Consider the following 15,538-nt stretch of genomic DNA (forward strand, 5'->3'; position numbering starts at 1 on the left):
ACAGCCGAGCCGGCGAGATGGTGGAATTAGTGAGATTAAGCTTGGCGGCGAAGCGAGGGGGTAATTGGGTGAAGCTGGAGTCCCTCTGGACCAGGGCAGGGCTTCTTATGGTGACCCAAGAGGACTAGCGTCCTAGGGCGATGGGCAGGGAGGCAGGCATGTGGCTCCCGCTCCACTTAACGCCCTTTAAACGGCACAGCCCCCCAACCCCCAGAGAGGTCACTGAGCCCCCTAACCCTAGCCTCTGTCTTATTGTTGTGCGAGGGGGCGAGAGAGAGGGGTCGGGCCGGGAGCGCGGGGAGCCGAGCGCATCTTTGGAGTCTCGGGGAAGCGTGCAAAGGATTTGTGAAACAGAGTTGGCCAGAGGGTGGGTTTCTTGGGTGTGTGTTTTAAAAGGTTGCCAGCCCCTGGTGGCAAGAGGATGCCCCCTTTCGTGGCTCCCAGCTTGGGGACATTCTCCTACTCGCCAGCCCAGGGATGGAGAAGGGATGTGATGTGTGATGTCTTTACACAGCAGGTGTGTGGGCTGGAAAACCGAGGGCAAAGGAACCAGAGCTCTCTTTCTCAAACACACACACACACACACACACACAGAGTTTCTTTCCTTTGGGAGCTCTGAGCAGGAAGGAGGAAGGAGATCGATAGAGTCCGTAAATGTGCAAGGAAAGACTGCTGGGGATTTAGCTCCTTTGTGGGGGCTGACCCATCGCTCCTCCTGTGTCTGTGGCTCTCTGGAAAGAGGGGTTACCCCCCCCCCCCGGCTACCTCTCCAGATCCTCTTTGGATTCTTGAGAGAAAGAGCCCAGGGAGCAAAACAAGGTGCAAGGATATTGAAAGGGATCAATATGGAGAGAGAGAAGTGGCGATCTAATCTAGTGTTTTGCTGGCCAGCTGGTGCCTCTCTGAACCTCACAGGCCCAAAGACCCAGCCCTTTCTTTCTTGTCCCCCGCCACCTGGCAGTTAGGGGTATACTGCCCTTGTTCATTGAGGTTTCTCTAAGCCATCACACCTTATATAATTACAGCTGCAGATCAATTGCTGTGTTCTGAATTACTATTTTTTCCATTCTCATTTAAAGGCATCTGAAATAGCTGCCATATTCAGACTCTGGGGCGACGACTTTCTTAAAGATAACAGTGCATTGTATGAATGTCCATTTCGGGGAAAGGGCACGTCAAAATAAGCTTGTTTTTCTCATGCGAGGGGTGAGGAACTCAGTCCCGGTACGGCTTCCCTTGCCCCCAATGTACACTCAGTTTCCCTTTCGCACGTAACGCCATCCCCACGTGGCAGGCATCAAAAGTGTCATGGGGCTGAGTCACAAACGGATGTCTTTGATTAACCCCAAGTTGATCTGATGCAAAGTAATCTTTCTCCACTCTCTTGTGACTTACTGTATAGCTGAATGTGTTAGGGGAACTACTCTGTGCTATCATGTTCCCATTTGAACCCGGGAAGAACAAACGAGTGAATTTCTCGCCCCCGTGCGTGTGAAAATGGACGTTCTCGTGGGGTCCCCATTATGTAATGTGCGGTTGTGACGAAAACAAGTGCATTATCTAAGCACACTCCTTTCAGATCCAGGGTCGATTATGAGTCCCTGCCGGCTAGGCGTGTGTACAGAATGCAGCAAACCTGGGTTGGTTTCAGCACAAGGTGTGAAACGGCCCTACAGTTCCATCAATAATTTTTTTTTGGGGGGGGGGCGATCTCTGGCGAGTGCCAAAACGGAATGCCCAGTTTATATGCTAATTCTGGAGCTCTGCCCGGTTAATTAAAACGCTTGTTTTATTTGCTCCCCCCTCACCAGCAACAGGCAGCGAAAGCGAGAGAGAGAGAAAGAGATGCTTTGGCTGGGAAGGAATAATAGAACCCTGCTGGTTTTTATGACGTCGTTGATTTTCCCATTTTTGCTCTATTTTAACATTTGCCACCGCAGCTCTGATAATTGCGTCTCGAAGGGTGGTATGGAAATCCGAAAAACACATTAAATGGTCAGTGATGCCTTTGGGCAAGCGCTGGACGCCATGAGCAAGCCCAGAAATTCGGCAATCGCGTTTAATCTCCCGGGGGAGCGAAAATGGGTCTTTATGACTCATTGATCCCCTACCCCAAACCCATTCACTCCTTGGCACACACGGCTGAAGATGGATTATGGGATGTCTATGGTGGCTTGGGCACCCAACCCACCCAAACTAACTCAATCTAGCCCATCACCTGGGTATCATGGCACAACAGGTGCTGAACCACCTTGGGTACCCGGGAAGGCTAGTTTTACCCCCCTCCCAACAGCCCCAAAGAATCCATATCTAGTAGGACACTATCCCTTCAGGCTCACCTTTGCTCCATGCGCAAAACCTGTGCGCAGCAACAGCACAAGAAGAAGAGAAATGTATGCATGAAATCAAACAGGGAGGGCTAAACATGTGTGTCTATTTTGCTTGCACATATAACAAAGCATCGTTTTGGCTTCAGCTTTGGACCGGAGGGAATCTGTCCAATTAGGCCCCTCACCACCCCCTCGCATATTGCTGTCGATTTCAGCCATATGTGCATGTCATCGGGGAGAGGAGGAGGAGGGGGGGCCCGTTTCCATGAAACCCGGAATGCGTTCTTTTGTCGACCAATGAGTATATTTCTCATTCGGCTGAAACATATGGTGAAAATCAGGCTTTGCAAATTCAGCAGCCCGGTCAGGATTCGAACCCATGGCTCGTCGCGTTTGGAATGAGTGCTCCAGTCACTTGGCCACCTCCGGCCTGGGGCAGATCCAGCAGTTTTTGCTCTGTGCATGAGGAATCCAGAAAGCCACAAGCTCCTAGGCCTGTGGCTCACTCTTGACCATTGGACATGCTAGCTGAGACTGATGGTCTGCGATAAATGGAATAATTGGCCGAAGTGTTTCATTCCCGAGGTGCCTGTGGCTGGTGTTAAATGCCAACACTTTTATAATAGTTGCCCTGTGACCCGAAGCCTTTTGCCAAAATTCTAAGGGACGTAGGAGCTATGTCCGATTATTCGGCAGCAAAGGGAAGGCGCTCTGCACATGCTCAGATGCCACAGCTCAGCAGCAGAGCACGATTTCCATGCGCAATGTTCCAAATTCAATCCCTGGCACTCCCTGGTGGGAGAACTGTGACCCTCCTGGCTCCCAGCATGGCCACTGGTTAGGAAGTGCTCAAGGCAGTGCAGTGCAATGGTTAGAGTATTGGACTAGGACCTAGGAGGCCGGGATTAAAATCCTGCCACTCAACCATGTAGCTCAAGGGGTGATCTAGGGCCAATCGCTGCCTCTCAGCCTCACCTACCTCACAGGGTTTGTTGTGGGGATTAAATGAGGGGAGAACCACGCACACCGATTTGAGCTCTTGGGAGAAAAAGGGGGGATATAAAAGCAATAAATTACAGTAAGGATGGGAGACCGAGTCTAGCAGATATCTGGAGGGGAACAGGTATTTCACACACAGAGCCTAAGGTCCAAACTTTGGTGTCTCTGATTAAACCTCACTTTAGGCTCAGCCCCAAAGTTAGGCAAACCCCTATTCCCTCAGCTTCTCCACTCTCCGCCCCACTGAGCTGCACTTTGGGGTGGAGGTCGTATAACAACGCCAGCCTCCTTTATTGAGCAGCTTGATATAATGCAGGTTAATGGCTTGGTGGAAGCTAGCGGCTAAATGGAGCCTCTCTCTTCAGAGGCACTCTACCTGTGATTTACCAGATGTTGGGGACAAACAAGAGGGCTGTAGGGCTGTAACTCTCATGACTGAATAAACCAGAGCTCTTTTTGGATGCCTTCTCTCAACGGCCCCAGCCGTAACCTCCGGACGTTTTTGGATTCCTAACCCATCCAGCATGATCAGGGATGATGGGACTTGTAGTCCATCAATATCTGGAGGTTCAAAGGCCATCCAGCCTTGCTATAAGCTATTACCCTCCCTTAAACGGAGTCAAAGTCTTGCTCCATCTAGCCCAACATTGCCAACTTGGGCTGGCAACTGCTCTCCAGCAGAAACCTCCCCTTTCACGTGGTCCCTGTTATTTAAGTGGAGGTACCAGGACGCAGGTGGCACTGTGGGTTAAACCACAGAGCCTAGGGCTTGCCGATCAGAAGGTCGGCGGTTCGAATCCCCGCGACGGGGTGAGCTCCCATTGCTCGGTCTCTGCTCCTGCCCACCTAGCAGTTCGAAAGCACGTCCAAGTGCAAGTAGATAAATAGGTACCGCTCCAGCGGGAAGGTAAACGGCGTTTCCGTGCGCTGCTCTGGTTCGCCAGAAGCGGCTTAGTCATGCTGGCCACGTGACCCAGAAGCTGTACGCCGGCTCCCTCGGCCAATAAAGTGAGATGAGCGCCGCAACCCGAGTCGTCCGCGACTGGACCTAATGGTCAGGGGTCCCTTTACCTTTTTTACAAGGGGCTGAACCTGCCGGGACTCTTCTGTCCCCGAAAGCATGTGCTCTGCTGCTGAGTGACGCTTTCATACCCTTGCTTCTGGGCTTCCCAGAAAGCGTGTGGCTGCCCTCTGTTGGAAACAGGACACTGGGGCTTCGCTGGGTGCTTAACTGAAACCCAGCCGGGCTCTTTGGCCCTTCCTAGGAGCGCTTGGAAACATGTTCTGCAAATGCGTAACTAAACTGTTGTTTTAGTTACTCTGATCCTGACCCCGCTGTGTGGCTCAGGAGACTGTAGCTTGCCTACCTCCGTGTGTGGGGTTAGGAAGATGGGGAGCATTCTGCCAATTTTCTCCCCCGCCATCCAAGCCGGGGAAGAAGATAAAAAGCTGAATCTCTTCTCCTCGCTTTCTCTGTGCCGCCTCTGCCTTGGTGAAGCGGCAGTGATTCATGGGCATTCGCTGGCACTGCCATCGAAGTACAGTCAGGACCAAGATCTCTAGGGACTTGCTTTCATCCTCCTCCTCCTCTCCATCCCAAAATAATTTCCGTTGCTGTACGGTTTCCCAAGAGAGCGAGGCAGTGCAGATGCGTGAAGTCACTCCCATTTAATTTAATCGGGAACTCGGGACGTTGGCAGGAGATTCAGAGCAGGAATGTGGCCAGGGTTGGGAGTTCGATTCCAACTCCTAGGAGGAGAAGGGATGCTCAGTGGTTAGCGCAAGAGGGGGCCGTCATGTGACGGGAGCCTTGGGTTCAAAGCCCAGCGAGCGGGAAGGGAAGATCAGTTTAAGAGGCTGGCGAGGTGGCAGAGCAGGCAAACTATTTTGCTTTAGAAGATTAATTTCCTGCATGGCTTCACACCTCCTGCAAAAAAATATGGTCCCAAGTTATGGTCTGAAGGCGGATGAGGCTGTTGAACTGTTTCTTTAAATGTAAAGGTTCATCATTGTTTCACCCGATGTGTATATCTTTAAGGGGGCAGAGCAAGGGCCAGAGCAAAATAACGAGATCCAGCTTTACAGCTGTGAAACATAGCAGGTGCTGCTGAGTTGCATTGATTAAGCTGTGTCAGGAATTAGGTGTAGTATATAAGGAGCAGCACCTAGCTCTGCCATTACCCTGGGGATGGATTGGTGGTTGGGTCTGGTTTGGTTGTTGATGTATCTAGTGTAAATGGAGTTTTTCTTTTTCTTATTAAAACCTTGTTTAAGTTATTTTTGAGTCCCTTTTTTAATGCATGGTCTCCCCAGCAAGCTCTCTGCAGTGTTACTATACTGCAAAAAGCCAACAGAGGCATCCACCTCCCTGGTTGTGGGCCTAAATGGGAGGTGACCATCTTGGAGACTGCATTTATATCATGGTTCTCCCCCTCCTCATTCAATCCCCCACAACAACCCTGTGAGGTAGGTTGAGGTGAGAGCCAGTGTGACTGGCCCAAAGGTCACCCCGTGAGCTTCATGGCTGAGTGGGAATTCGAACCCTGCTCTCCCAGGTCCTCTAACCACTCCACCACACAGACGTGTGTGGTGTGACTTGGGGTCCCGTAATGGAAAGCAGCAGGATACAAACACAATGAATGAATTTGCTAGTTACTATGTGATGTTGTGGGACGCGGGTGGCGCTGTGGGTTAAACCACAGAGCCTAGGACTTGCCGATCAGAAGGTCGGCGGTTCGAATCCCCTCGTCGGGGTGAGCTTCCGTTGCTGGGTCCCTGTTACTGCCAACCTAGCAGTTCGAAAGCACGTCAAAGTGCAAGTAGATAAATAGGTACCACTCCGGAGGGAAGGTAAACGGCGTTTCCGTGTGCTGCTCTGGTTCGCCAGAAGCGGCTTAGTCATGCTGGCCACATGACCCGGAAGCTGAACGCCGGCTCCCTCAGCCAGTAAAGCGAGATGAGCGCCGCAATCCCAGAGTCGGCCACAACTGGACCTAATGGTCAGGGGCCCCTTTACCTTTACGTGATGTTGTGCCTGGGAAGACAGAGGGTGTCTTTCCTGCTTTTGGGTCCCCCCCAATTTCTCCTTGGCCCTGTCTTCCATACAACTGAATGGAGAGAAGTCTGTGCAACTGGGAATGGGAAACTTCGATCCTTGGCATAAGAATCTGAGATTGGGTAGGAACTTCATTACGTCTAATGCTATTTTCAAAGTGTTGGTGTTGACCTTTAAAGACCTAAACGGCCTCGGTCCTGTATACCTGAAGGAGCATCTCCATCCCCCTCGTTCAGCCTGGACACTGAGGTCCAGCACCGAGGGCCTTCTACCGGTTCCCTCAGTGCGAGGTTACAGGGAACCAGGCAGAGGACCTTCTCGGTGGTGGCACCCGCCCTGTGGAACGCCCTCCCATCAGATGTGAAGAAAGTAAACAACTACAGTAGAGCCTCGGGTTACGTTACCTTCAGGTAATGTAACTTTCAGTTTGCGAACTCAGCCAACCCGGAAGTGTATTCTTCCGGGTTTCGCTGTGCGCGCATGCACAGAAGCGCTCTATCGCGCCGCGCACCTGCACAGAAGCAGCGCCTCTACTTGTGGATTTTTCGGGGTATGTACAGACTCCTAGAACAAATTACATTCATATCTAGAGGGTCCAGTGTACCTGACTTTTAGAAGACATCTGAGGGCGGCCCTGTTTAGGGAAGTTTTTAATGTTTGATCTTTTATTGCTATTTTTATTATTCTGTTGGGAGCCGCCCAGAGTGGCTGGGGAAAATTCCCCATATCAGACTCTGTTGCCCAAGAGAGAGAAGGGGAGATTCCGTTAACCTCTTGAAGGATTTCCCAGTTAGGATGGAGGCCCAATAACACAACTGCCCTAGACAGCTGCCCTGTGCTGCCTGCTCAGTGGGTTAGGTGATGCTGAGAACAGGAACACAGGAGCACAGAGACTGCCTGCACTGGCTGGCAGCGGCTATTCAGCCTTTGAGGCAGGATCTTTGTCTACCTTACTTGGAGCCTGCAGGGATCGAACCCAGACCTTCTGGGTGCTCTGCTACTGAGCTGCAGTCCTCCTTCCAGCGGAAGTGACTCCTGTGAGTTCTGGGCTTTTAACACCCTGGTTTCTTGTTTCAGTTTTAAAGAAACCAAACAAACAAGCTCGACAGATCTTGGCAAGGCTGTGGCGCACTGCAGGTTCCCCACGTCAGAGCCAATGTTGCCAAACAGAGCCGAGATCTTTTGATGCCAACATGCGCTTGTTTGAGCACAGAGGGAAAGATTTTAAAGATTTTGTTCCCTCTCTTCAGAAACACTCTCTCTCTCCTCAGAAGGCATTCCCTGGGTTGCGTGTCATGTGGGAACTGTCTCCGAGTCCTACAGTCCCTGTGCAAGTGAGCCGGCAGCATCCCTTGTAGCAATCTCCTCTTGTAGAGGGCCCCCCCCCCCATTTTATTTTAATATTTTGTTGGAAGCTGCCCAGAGTGGCTGCGGCAACCCAGTCAGATGGGAAGCGTATAAATAATAAAATCATTATTAAATATTAAACGTAATCTGTTCCGGAAGACCGTTCAAGTTCCGAAATGTTCGAAAACCAAGGCACAAAGGGCGGTCTGCAAATTTAATAGAGAAAATTGAGAAAAAGAACACATACACTCAGCGGAAGCTGTTTGACTTCCGAGGCATGTTTAAAAACGGAAGCATTTACTTCTGGGTTTGCAGTGTTCAAAAACCGAAACGTTCGTCAACAGGAACGTTCGGAAACCGAGGTACCACTGTATTATTATTACAATGGTACCTCAGGTTACAGACGCTTCAGGTTACAGATGCTTCAGGTTACAGACTCCGCTAACCCAGAAATAGTGCTTCAGGTTAAGAACTTTGCTTCAGGATGAGAACAGAAATTGTGCTCCGGTGGTGCAGCAGCAGCAGGAGGCCCCATTAGCTAATGGTGCTTCAGGTTAAGAATAGTTTCAGGTTAAGAACGGATCTCCAGAACAAATTAAGTACTTAACCCGAGGTACCACTGTATTGTATGAAAAAGCAGGCAGGTCGAAACAGAATGCAAAATAAACCCAAGTGCCGTGGCTCTAAAACTGAACCAATCCTAGCCTAGTTGCTACTCTTGGTCGTTCAAGTTTACACACACAGAGTCAGTGAGGCTGGTCCGTTTCATAGAAAGTCTGGCTTTGAACCCTGTTGTTGAGAGAGCACAAGGAAACTGGATCCCTCTTATGTACTGAGTTGAATAGGATCCAAACTGCAGCAGTCTGATTGGTCCTAGAACAATAGGATCCAAATTGCAGCAGTCTGATGGGTCCTAGAACAATAGGATTCAGAATGCAGCAGTCTGATTGGTTCTAGAACAATGCAGCAGTATGATTGGTTGGCAGGAACCACCCAATCATGCTCCAGATAGAAGTGAATCCACAACCTGATTGGCTTACAGTAGAATTCCGGAATTAGCCAATTATATGCAGCCCATTGTGTAAATAATGTATATAAAGCAGATACTTTGAGGGGACTTTCATTCATTCCTCCTCACCACTATGAGCTGAATAAAGAGCATGAAATCACTTTGCGACTCTGAGTATATTTCAATCCCCATCTATCCCCCATCTCAGAGTCACCACGTTGGGCAAAAGACTCCTGCGTTTCAGAGGGGTTGGGCTGGATGACCCTGCCATCCTATGATTCCCGTGGAATGAGAAAGATTTCCTCAGAAATCTCAGATGAGGGAGGTAGCCCTTAATGGAATACAAGACAAGGGACTCTGAGGGGGAGATAAATCAGGCAACAGGAGAGTTTGGAGGAACAGAAGGTAAAGTAATTTGTCAAGCTTCACAGTAGCCGTCATAATGGCTATAAACCATACAACTGAAGCAGATTTACTATTCAATAAATTTTGGTACGGTGCTTCATAAAACCCCGTACAATTATGTACAGTGGTACCTCTGGTTAAGAACCTAATTTGTTCTGGAGGTCCGTTCTTAACCTGAAACTGTTGGTAACCTGGGGTACCACTTTAGCTAATGGGGCCTCCCGCTGCCGCCACGCGATTTCTGTTCTCATCCTGAAGTTCTTAAGCTGAGGTATTATTTCTGGGTTAGCGGAGTCTGCAACCTGAAGCCTACATAACCTGAAGCGTCTGTAACCCGAGGTACCACTGTATTCTGCTTCAGTTCACTGCTCTGGAAGTCACTCTCTGTACACTGTCCGTATTTCTGTTAGTAAATTGGGATGAAGATATACAAAGGACCCAGTCTGGTCTCCTTAAATCCAGAATGAATTCTGACTCCATCCCTATCCCCCAATTTATTCTCTCTCTCTTTCTCTCTCTCTCTCTCTCTGAGAGAGTGTGTCACAGTCTGGGCTCAGGGTCCTGGCTGGATTAGGCTACAGTCCCATCAGCCCATTTTCCTTTTTTTTTTAAAAAAAAAAATTATTAAATGTTTAATAGTTACAAAAAGAAAAAGAATAAAAAAGAAAAGAAGAAACAATAAAAAATTTAACAGACAATACATCAAAAAGAAAAAGAAAAAACAATGCCACAGAACAACAAGAAAAAACTAAAACATTTAAAAACACATCCAAATTTCATTTCTTTATCTTTCATATGCTTGTTTCCCCGACTTCCTCGCGCCTCCCTTTTTTGTATTCTAGTTCAAATTAGCTGGTTCAACAAATCCTTTCCCCTCTTTCTCTATTTTTGTTTTATAATTTTATCCTAACACAGTTTAACTTTAAATTTTCCACTTTAACGCATTAACAATTAATTTTTGTATAATTCGTAATAACACTTCTGCTAAAACCGTGTAACTGCATTCCAATATTCTTCTAACATTCATTAATTTTACAATATTTCTGTAAATATACTTTGAATTTTTTCCAATCTTCTTCCATCGACTCTTCTCCCTGGTCTCGGATTCTGCCAGTCATTTCCGCCATTTCCATATAGTCCATCACCATCAGCCCATTTTCCTTCTGACCCTGACACAAATTATCGAGAGAAATTTGACCCATCGTTTCTGCAAGCCACCTAAACCAAAGATGCCATTTAATGGAGCCAGGGCTGCGGAGAGCAGCTCAGTTTGGTGCTGCTGACTGATCTCCAGCTGCGCGAGATCTGGTCGAGTGTGTGTGTCGGGGTATGCGAAGCAGTGCGCCAGCTTCTGAGTCACACACAGCTCTTTGTCAGGCAAAAGCGCATAGGAGGAACCGAGCTCAGATGGGATCCAAAACATGCAAAAACAAAACATGCTGAAACTCATGTAGATAATGCCCTTTCCATGTGGACGACGTTTTTGCTTACTTGCAAATTTCCAGAATTGTGGTGCAGTGCCTAAGAGGCAGAGGTACCGTTCAGGAAGCCCTCAGTGCGAAACGCGCCTCTGTCGTGCGCACAGTAGGTGGTTTCAAGCCAGCCACTCTTCACTCTCTCAGCCTCAGTCTGCAACCTAGGGCATAATACTACCGGTCGACCTTACAGAGTTCTTGTAAGGATTACAGCTGAAACAGCTATGGAAATGTTTAACATTATTAAGACCAAGTCTCCCTCCAGACGTTCATTCATGGTTATTTAATAATAATAACAATAATTTATATTTATACCCTGCCCATCTGGCTGAGTTTCCCCAGCCACTCTGGGCAGCTCCCAATCAAGTGTTAAAAACAGTACAGCGTTAAATATTAAAAACTTCCCTAAACAGGGCTGCCTTCAGATGTCTTTTAAAGATAGGATAGCGGCTAATTTCCTTCACATCTGAAGGGAGGGCGTTCCACAGGGCGGGCGCCACTACCGAGAAGGCCCTCTGCCTGGTTCCCTGTAGCTTTGCTTCTTGCAGTGAGGGAACCTCCAGAAGGCCCTCGGAGCTGGACCTCAGCCTCCAGGCTGAACAATGGGGGTGGGGACGCTCCTTGAGGTAAACAGGACCGAGGCCGTTTAGGGCTTTAAAGGTCAGCACCAACACTATTTGTGCAGTTGATGGCATCAAGGCCTGTTCTACACGATCCCGCTTTCACGTAAAGGTTTTTTTTTTGTGTGGAGCGGGCAGCTTGTCTTGTTCCCAATCATTTAAAAGAGCGATTTGGGGTTCTGCATTACGCATCTGTGCAGTGCATGAACCTCTGCGCATGTTTGGCTGAGCAATCTGTTCCTGCTACGGAAATCCCATGTGCCTGCACCGGATTTCACGGTGCGTGGATTTCTGAGTTGGTGGGAGCCCTGACAGGAATTAAAAAAGGACAAACTCTGAATGTCCCTTCCCATCCAGAGACTACAATTGCGTGATGGCAGTGTGCCACCGGAAAGTGCCAAACGCTGTTCTTTTTCTGGAACAGTCGACTGCTGTAGGGGTTGTGTAAAGGTTGCAGATGGGGGGGTAGGGGGGGTGGAGGGATGAAACACCAGCCAATTCTAATGAGCCACAATAAGCAGAGGAATATAGCCTGCATTCTTCCCAGGCCTCCTCCGATTTAAGCCGATGTTACTTACGAATAATCCCTCATCACCATTTCAACATTCCCACTTTTTGTCGTCCAAATTTGCCTGCCGCTGCGTCTGAAGTCTCGGGGCTTAACTTAAACCTTTTAAAAACGGCATTCTTATTTATTGCGTTCATCGGTTGCCTTATACAAAAGAAAGAGCCTCAAAGCAACTTGGCAAGACAAAACTGTGGCGAATAAAAGCAATTTTTAAAACAAAAAACCAGGAAAAGGTAAAGCTGCAAACAATACACGATACATAAAATGCTCACCCGGCAACTTATCAATAAAGTGGATTGTTTGGTCGATGAAGCAGACTCCCAGTGCAATGTGGTAAAAAACACAGCATATGGATTGACATCTTCAAGGTATTTATCGTCGCAGCTCATAAACAAGTTTTCAATAGACTTCCCCCCCCCCCCTGCTCTCTGTCTTCCAAAGGTGGTGGTATAAGTCTATTTCCAATGGCACCATCAGGGCAGGACTTTGGGGGCAGAGGCCCAGGCCCCCACTCAGCAGAATGACCAGGGTGTCCCCCAAACACTGCAGGGCTGGCTTCCCACATTTCAAAGTAATAATAATAATAATAATTTTTTATTTATACCCCGCCCTCCCCAGCCAAGGCCGGGCTCAGAGCGGCTTACAAGCAATAATAAAAACAAGATGAATGATTACAACTTAAAAAACAAAAGTAAAATACAACATTAAAATAATGGAACATTAAAATATTAAAATGTAGCCTCATCGCAGGAGGAGAAGGAAAAGAAAAAAGAGAGGGAGGGAGGGAATCAAATTGGCTCCAAGTCAAAGGCCAGGCGGAACAACTCTGTCTTACAGGCCCTGCGGAAAGAAATCAGATCCTGCAGGGCCCTGGTCTCATGAGGCAGAGCGCTCCACCAGGCGGAGCCAGTGTTGAGAAGGCCCTGGCTCTGGTTGAAGCCAATCTAACTTCCTTAGGGCCTGGGACCACTAGGGTGTTGTTATTTATGGACCTTGAGGCTCTCCGTGGGGCATACCAGGAAGTAAACAAAGGAAGACCCATTGCTATTGAAAAAGGGGGGCTCTCCATTTCAGACCATTAAGTCCAGAAACTGGGCTGTATCCAATGATCTGTGTGCTAGTGTGTGAGAGAGTTTTGTGCTGGGCCCGGGAGTAACCCGTGAAATGTGGTCCGGGACCAGTCCAGAATCCGAAGGTTCCGCTGGGAGACAGTCCAACAGGGCCAAGGCAGGAAACCAGGCAAGGATAGGTACAGGATCTCAGGCAGGATCTAGCATACTACAATGTTGCTCCCACAACCTGGGGCAGGGTCCGACAGCCTTTTATCTTTGTTGGGGTAGCGGCTGGTCCTGATCCCCCAGTGACTCACCTCCCTGTTTCGCCCGTAGGCAAACACTCCTCCTGCAAGTACTCAGGTCTCTCCTTCTCTCATACCTTCATCTCTGCAGCTTGGGAGACGTCGGTGGGTTACTAGATCCAGAGGCTGCCTCAGTCTCCCCTGACCCAACCAGTAGCAAAGCAGCTGTAAGTGATGGCCCAGCTGAAGACAACGAAGTAATCCCCGCATCTGGAGCCAGGGCAGGCTCAGGCCCCCTGACACGGCCCAGCTGGTGTTTGTTGCAAGGGCACCTGTGCAGACTGAGTCTCCTCTGGTTCCGAGTCCGAGCCCGAGTCCCAGGCCATCGCAAGTTTAAAGGGAGGGCGACAAAAGAATCCAACACAAAGGTTGTGCCAGCAGAAGTTTGTGGCACAACAGACAATTCTTTTTTTAAAAAAATAATATTTATTAGAAGTTTAATAGTTACAGGGGGAAAAAGGAAAAGAAAAAACAATAAAAAATTTAACAAACAATACATCAAAAATAAAAAGAAAAACAAAAAAAGACAATACATCAAAACAACAAGAAAAACAAAAACATTTAAAAACACATCCAATATTTCCATATCTTTACCTTTCATTTACTTGTTTCATCGACCTCCTCACACCTCCCTTTTTTGTATTCTAGTTTGATTAGCTATTTCAGCAAATCCTTTCCATCTTTCTCAATTTTTTGTTCTATAATTTATCTTAACACAATCTAACTTTAAATTTTCCACTTTGGCCCATTAACAATCAATTTTTGCTTAATTCTTTATAACATTTCTGCTAAAACCATATAACTTCATTCCAGCATTCTTCTAACATTCACAACAGACAATTCTTGGTGTGCAGCAGCTGGTTTTTGCTGTGCAATCAGTTGCACGACAATCTTGGGCAATGTACCTGTGTTTTTCCTTCAGCAAGAACTTTCTGCCATCACAATTCAGATACTGCTTAGTGACGTTAATTTAGCACCGCATTCGCTAACAGCCCTCTGTCGCCTAAGTCCATCGCTGCCTATTTCACCCAAACAGCAGATGAGACAATATCGCTGTTTCTGAATTGCTGCCATCTCAGACTGCCGGTGCGGGCTGACATGTGAGAACGTTGTACAAAAATAAAATATAATCTGCACATTTAAGAATACAGATGGTGTCAGGGGGGCAAGATTAGGGTAACCTTCACTGCGACAGGCTGGTTTTTTTATGTGCAGGGATTGAAAAATAATCGTACGGAGCACTCAAGTGAACCCCACCTACAAGCCAAATGGCACATCCCAGAAATTTATGTATTTTCTCATGTTCCGTTTATGAGAGCCGAACCCCAGCCATAAATAAAAGGGACTATATGAAAGCAATCTAGAAAGTCTGGAGCATTCATCTTAAATTCCACTTCACACCGATAAAGCATTTTTTTCTGCCGCCGCCAAACTTAGTGTTATCTCTTTGACAAAATGTCCCTTTGTAGTATTCCAGCAATTCCTTCAACAAGGCTTCTTGTGAATCCGTTCCAAAAGATGCAGATAAAATTAGCAGGAAAACAGCCTTGCATCTCTAAAAGTCACTATCTCGCATCAGCCTGCATGTACGTTCTCAGCCAGAGGGATATCAGATGCCAGTGAAGTGGAACTTTAAACAGATTTTCAGAACCAGTAACTTCTGCAAAGCACTGCGTTGGCTACCTCTGATATATATCTATACAGACAGATAGGTTTGGAAATCATACAAATGGACTGGCTCCAAGCTTTCTGTCCCAACTAACTGGTTCACAAAGAGTGGGGTGGGTTTTGTGTCAGGAAAAGAGTCTTGCAGGCTGCTGAGAGGAGCGGCTGGCTCTCTAAACCAGGGGTCAGCAAACTTTTTCATCAGGGGGCCGGTCCACTGTCCCTCAGACCTTGTGGGGGCCGGACTATATTTTGGGGAAAAATATGAAAAAAATCCTATGCCCCACAAATAACCCAGAGATCCATTTTAAATAAAAGGACACATTCTACTCAAGTAAAAACACGCTGATTCCCAGACTGTCTGCAGGCCAGATTGAGAAGCCCTCAGGCCTTACTTTGCCTAAAGGTAAAGGGACCCCTGACCATTAGGTCCAGTCGTGGCCGACTCTGGGGTTGCAGCGCTCATCTTGATTTACTGGCCGAGGGAGTCGGCGTACAGCTTCCGGGTCATGTGGCCAGCATGACTAAGCCGCTTCTGGTGAACCAGAGCAGCGCACGGAAACGCCGTTTACCTTCCTGCCGGAGCGGTACCTATTTATCTACTTGCACTCTGACATGCTTTCGAACTGCTAGGTTGGCAGGAGCTGGGACCGAGCAACGGGAGCTCATCCCATCGCGGGGATTTGAACCGCCGACCTTCTGATCGGC

At 48.0% G+C, this 15,538-nt stretch overlaps 1 protein-coding gene across 2 annotated transcripts in view; it reads left to right on the forward strand.

Moving 5' to 3' along the window:
* TMEM91 (transmembrane protein 91) overlaps positions 1–15,538 on the forward strand; it is a 38,571-nt gene that overhangs the window by 12,410 nt on the left and 10,623 nt on the right. Inside the window, exon 2 of one of the 2 annotated variants that reach the window (XM_083456099.1) lies at positions 1,170–1,365. The exons of the other annotated variant lie outside the window; for it this stretch is intronic. The gene's annotated coding sequence lies outside the window, so the exon portion shown is untranslated. The remainder of the gene's footprint in view (positions 1–1,169; positions 1,366–15,538) is intronic. 2 annotated transcript variants of the gene reach the window in all.

The sequence above is a fragment of the Podarcis tiliguerta genome (assembly GCF_965153285.1).
Source record: "Podarcis tiliguerta genome assembly, chromosome: 8".
In the NCBI taxonomy this organism is placed as follows: domain Eukaryota; kingdom Metazoa; phylum Chordata; class Lepidosauria; order Squamata; family Lacertidae; genus Podarcis; species Podarcis tiliguerta.